Source organism: Lynx canadensis, chromosome A1 (genome assembly GCF_007474595.2).
Source record: "Lynx canadensis isolate LIC74 chromosome A1, mLynCan4.pri.v2, whole genome shotgun sequence".
NCBI classification, from domain to species: domain Eukaryota; kingdom Metazoa; phylum Chordata; class Mammalia; order Carnivora; family Felidae; genus Lynx; species Lynx canadensis.
In genome coordinates, this window is record NC_044303.2 from 56,729,645 (window position 1) to 56,735,190 (window position 5,546).

Below are 5,546 nucleotides of genomic sequence, written 5' to 3' on the forward strand. Positions count from 1 at the left end.
GCCCAGCAATTAATTTTATGACTATTATTCTAAATTCACTTTCTGTTATATTATTTAAATCCTTTTTGATCAGCTCATTAGCTGTTGTTATTTCCTGGAGATTCTTCTGAGGGGAATTCTTCCGCTTGGTCATTTTGGATAGTCCCTGGCATGGTGAGGGCCTGCAGGGCACTTCCCCTGTGCTGTGGTGTATAACTGGAGTTGGTGGACGGGGCCGCTGTCCGACCTGATGTCTGCCCCCAGCCCACCGCTGGGGCCACAGTCAGATTGGTGTGTGCCTTCTCTTCCCCTCTCCTAGGGGCGGGATTCACTGTGGGGTGGCGTGGCCCGTCTGGGCTACTTGCACACTGCCAGGCTTGTGATGCTGGGGATCTGGCGTATTAGCTGGGGTGGGTAGGCAAGGTGCACGGCGGCAGGGGGGCAGGCTTAGCTCGCTTCTCCTTAGGTGATCCACTTCAGGAGGGGGGCCCTGTGGCAGCGGGAGGGAGTCAGATCTGCTGCCGGAGGTTTGGCTCCGCAGAAGCACAGAGTTGGGTGTTTGCGCAGAGGGAGCAAGTTCCCTGGCAGGAACTGGTTCCCTTTGGGATTTTGGCTGGGGGATGGGCGGGGGAGATGGGGCTGGCGAACGCCTTTATTCCCCACCAAACTGAGCTCTGTAGTCCGGGGGCTCAGCAGCTCTCCCTCCCTTTGTCCTCCAGCCTTCCCACTTTCTGAGCAGAGCTGTTAACTTATGACCTCCCAGACGCTAAGTTGCGCTTGCTGTTGGAACACAGTCCATCAGGCCCCTCCGCTTTTGCCAGCCACACTCAGGGGCTCTGCTTGGCCGGCGAGCCGCCCCTCCGCCCCGGCTCCCTCCCGCCAGTCCGTGGAGCGTGCACCGCCTCGCCGCCCTTCCTACCCTCTTCCGTGGGCCTCTCGTCTGCGCTTGGGTCCGGCGACTCCATTCTGCTAATCTTCTGGCTGTTTTCTGGGTTATTTAGGCACGTGTAGGTGGAATCTAAGTGATCAGCAGGACGCGCGGTGAGCCCAGCGTCCTCCTACGCCGCCATCTTCCCTCCCCGGTCCTGCAGTTGAATTTTATTAAGAAGCTGTTGATTTTAGTGTTTTTAAACTTTCATTACAACTTCTTGTTCAACCCGTCATGTGTTTACCATATCCAAAAGTATGGTATTAGTTTTCCAGAGCGGTCATAATAAGTCACCATAAACTGGGGGGCTTAAAACAACAAAAAAGATTATCTCACAGTACTGGCAACTAAAATCCAGGTGTCAGCGGGATTGGTTCACCCTGGAGTTTCTGTGAGAGAATCTGTTCCATTCTTCCTCCTAACTCCTAGTGGTTGCTGGAAAATTTTGGTGTTCCTTAGCTTATAGATGCATCTCTTTAATCTCTGCCTTTGTCTTCACATGCCATTCTTCTTTGTGTGTCTGTGTCTTCATGTTGTCCAGCCTTCTGCATGTTTGTGTCCAAACTTCCCTCCTCTTATAAGAAGACTAGTCATTGGATTAGGGTTTACCCTAATCCAGAATAACATTGTTTTAACTTAATTAGGTCATATGCGTAGATATTTTGGCATTAGGATTTCAACATGTCTTTTGGGTGAGGGGGACAAAATTTAACTCACAACATATGGTTATGATTTGTACTATCTTCAAAAGAAATTCTAATTTATTTATTTTTAAAATTTTGATTATTTATTTTGAAAGAGAGAGTAAGAGAATGTGAAATGGGGGAGGGGCAGAGAGAGAGGGAGAGAGAGAATTCCAAGCTGGCTCCATGCTTTCAGCTTACAGCTGAATGCGAGGCTCCATCCCATGAAATGCGAGATCATGGTCTGAGCCAAAATCAAGAGTCAGACGCTTAAGCAACTGAGCCACCCAGGAGCCCCAAAGCAAATTCCAATTTATTGAGCAAAGGACATGAATAAAAATTTTCCAAAGAAAACATCCAGATGGCCAACAGACACATGAAAAGATACTCAACATCACTCATCATCAGGTAAACACAAATCAAAACTACATGGAGATACCACCTCACACCAATGAGAATGGCTAAAATTAACAACATAGGAAACAACAAATGTTGGCAAGGATGTGGAGAAAGGGGAGCCTTCTTGCACTGTTGGTGGGAATGTAAACTGGTGAAGCCACTCTGGAAAACAGTATGGAGGTTCCTCAGAAAGTTAAAAATAGAACTACCCTATGACCCAGCAATTGCACTACTAGGTATTCACCCAAAAGATATAAAAATACTGATTTTAAGGAACACATGTAGCCAATGTTTATAGCAGCACTGTCAAAAATAGCCAAATTATGGAAAGAGCCAAAATTTCCATTGACTGATGAATGGATAAAGAAGATGTGGTATATATACACAATGAAATATTACTCAGCCATCAAAAAGAATGAAATCTTGTCATTTGCAACAATGGGGATGTAGCTAGAATGTATTATGCTAAGCAAAAGAAGTCAGTCAAAGAAAGACAAATACCATATGATTTTGCTCGTATGTGTAATTTAAGAAACAAACAGATGAACATAGGGGAAAAGGAAAAAAAGAGAGGGAAGCAAACCAGAAGAAACTCTTAACTAGAGAGAACAAATGATTGTTGGGGAGGATCTGGGAGGGGAATGGTCTAAATGTGTGATTGGTATTAAGGATGGCACTTGTAGGGCACCTGGGTGGCTCCATTGGTTAAGTGTCTGAATTCGGCTCAGGTCATGATCTCACAGTTTGTCAGTTCCAGCCCCACAGTGGGCTCTGTGCTGACAGCTCAGAGCCTGGAGCCTGCTTCAGATTCTGTGTCTCCCTCTCTCTCTGCCTCTCCCCAGCTGGAACTCTGTCTCTCTGTCTCTCTCTCTCTCAAATTAACTAAACACTAAAAAAAAAAAAAAAAAATTAAAAAAAAAAAAGGATGGCACTTGTGTTGAGCACTGGGTGTTATATGTAAGTGATGAATCACTAAATTCTACTTCTGAAATCAATATTATACTATAAGTTAACTAAATAAAATCTAAATAAAAATTTGAAAAAGAAAAAAATAGGGGCGCCTGGGTGGCGCAGTTGGTTAAGCGTCCGACTTCAGCCAGGTCACGATCTCGCGGTCCGGGAGTTCGAGCCCCGCGTCAGGCTCTGGGCTGATGGCTCAGAGCCTGGAGCCTGTTTCCGATTCTGTGTGTCCCTCTCTCTCTGCCCCTCCCCCGTTCATGCTCTGTCTCTCTCTGTCCCAAAAATAAATAAACGTTGAAAAAAAAAATTAAAAAAAAAAAAAGAAAAAGAAAAAAATAATTAATAAGTAATTTTAATTTAATTGCAGCACTTTAAAAATATATGCATGATACCAAATCTTTGCAATTCTTTTTTGAGTTGTTGTGGAGTCAATTTTCAAAATTTCAAAAATTTCAATTTTTGAAACATTGTATTCAAGAGAAAATAAAATATAAAAGATCCCTTTCTAATTGTTAATTGAAGTGTTCCATAAAAGATTAATAAATTTATTTATTATGATGTTGAAATTTTCTTTATTACTACATTTTTGTCTGTTTTATCTATCAAAAATTGAGAAAAGTATATATTTTTTAAAAATTTTAAGTTTATTTATTTAGAGAGAGAAGGAGCAAGCAGGGGAGGTGCAGAGACAGAGGGAGAGAGAGAATTCCAAGCAGGCTGTCTATTGTCAGCACAGAGCCCGATGTGGGTCTTGAACTGACCAACTGTGAGGCCATGACTTGAACCAAAACCAACAGTTGATGCTTAACTAACTAAATCAGCCAGATGCCCCCAAAAAAGTATATTTAAAGTGCTCAATGTGATGAAAATTGGCTAATTTCTAAGAGGAGTTGTGTAGATTTCTACCATATGTATGTACACATACACATAAATATTACAGACATTCACATATATGGATGTGTATACTGTATTGCACTTTCCTTTAATGTATCATCATCATCATCATCATCTTTATCATCATTTTATAGAAACAGGGTTTATTTTATATTTACCTACATGTCTAAAGATTATTTGTTTACAAGTATTTTTTTCTCATTCTGGTTCTTACCTCTCAGAGAATACTTTCAGCATCATTATTTTTTTAAGGTACATCATATATAATTATACTGGTGAATTGTATTTTTATTAAATACACATATATTTTTTTTCTTAAGTAATATTATAAGAAAGTGATTACTAGTATTTATTGTGCTGTTCATTTATTGTATATCCTTCCTAATATGCTGTCTTATACTTCCATAATCACTGAAAGGATTGTGTTGACATTCACAAGTATATGTGTGGATTTCTTAATTTCTCCTTTCAGCTGTAACAGATTTTGCTTAATGTACTTTAAAGCTTTGTTATTTGGTGTATATATATTTAGGATCATAATGCTGTGCTGATGAATTGATACTTTTATCAACATATGAAGTCCCTCTTTATCCCTAATAATTTTCTTTGGTCTGAAGTCTGTATTATCTGATCACGTATAGCCATCCCTGCCTTACTTTGTTTTCCAAGGTAATACCCGAATGATGTATCACTTTCTATCCTTTTGCTTTCAGTATAACTGTATCATTGTATTTGAAATGAGTTTTTGGTAGATGAAATGTAGTTGGATCTACATTTAACCATCATATTCAATGTAATTATTAATATGCTAGGACTTAAATCTATCATTTTATTAGTTGCTTTCTGTTTTTTTTTTCTAGTTCTCAGTTCTGTTTCCCTTTTATTGCCTTACTGTGAGTTACTTGAGTATTTTTGGTAGAACTCCATCTTGATGTATTTATAGTATTGAGAATATTGTTTTATATCATTTTCTTACTGGCTCCTTTGGTTATTAAAACAGACAGATAAAACTTATCACAATCTACTGATAGAAAAATTTTACTTCTGGGGCACCTGGGTGGCTTAGTCAGTTAAGTGTCCCACTCTGGTTTCAGCTCAGGTCATGATCTCATGGTTCATGAGATTGAGCCCCATGTCAGGCTCTTTGCCAACAGTCCATAGCCTGCTTGAGATTCTCCCTTTCTCTTTGCCCTTCCTCTGCTCATGCTCTCTCCATCTCTCTCTCAAACAAAACAAAACAAAAAACATTTTACTACTTAGAGTGAAGTGTAGAAACTTTATTTACATTCAGTTACCTTTATTATTCTCACTTTTTTTTTTCTTGTAAACAGGCTATGCTAATCTTCTCTGTGTCATTCCAGTTTTAGTATATGTGCTAACAATGCAAGCACTATTATCCTTACTTTTAAAACAGAATTGCCTTGGTGCACCTGGGTGGCTCAGTTGGTTAAGCATCCGACTCTTGGTTTTTGTCTCAGGTCATGATCTCATGATTCGTGAGTTCGAGCCCTGCATCAGGGTCTGTGCTGACAGCATGGAGTCTGGTTGGGATTCTCTTTCTCTACCTTTCTCTCTTTGCCTCCCCTGCTCACTCTCTTTGTCTCTTTCTCTCTCCCTCTCAAAAATAAATAAATAAACCTAAAAACTTAAAAAATAAAATAAAATATAATTGCCATAAGTATTTCCTCTCTCTAGATCTGAGG

General features: G+C 40.2%; 1 pseudogene; it reads right to left on the reverse strand.

The window, feature by feature from the left end:
• Positions 1 to 5,133: 5,133 nt before the first annotated feature.
• Positions 5,134 to 5,234, reverse strand: LOC115526726 (annotated as a pseudogene).
• Between the last annotated feature and the right edge of the window lie 312 nt (positions 5,235 to 5,546).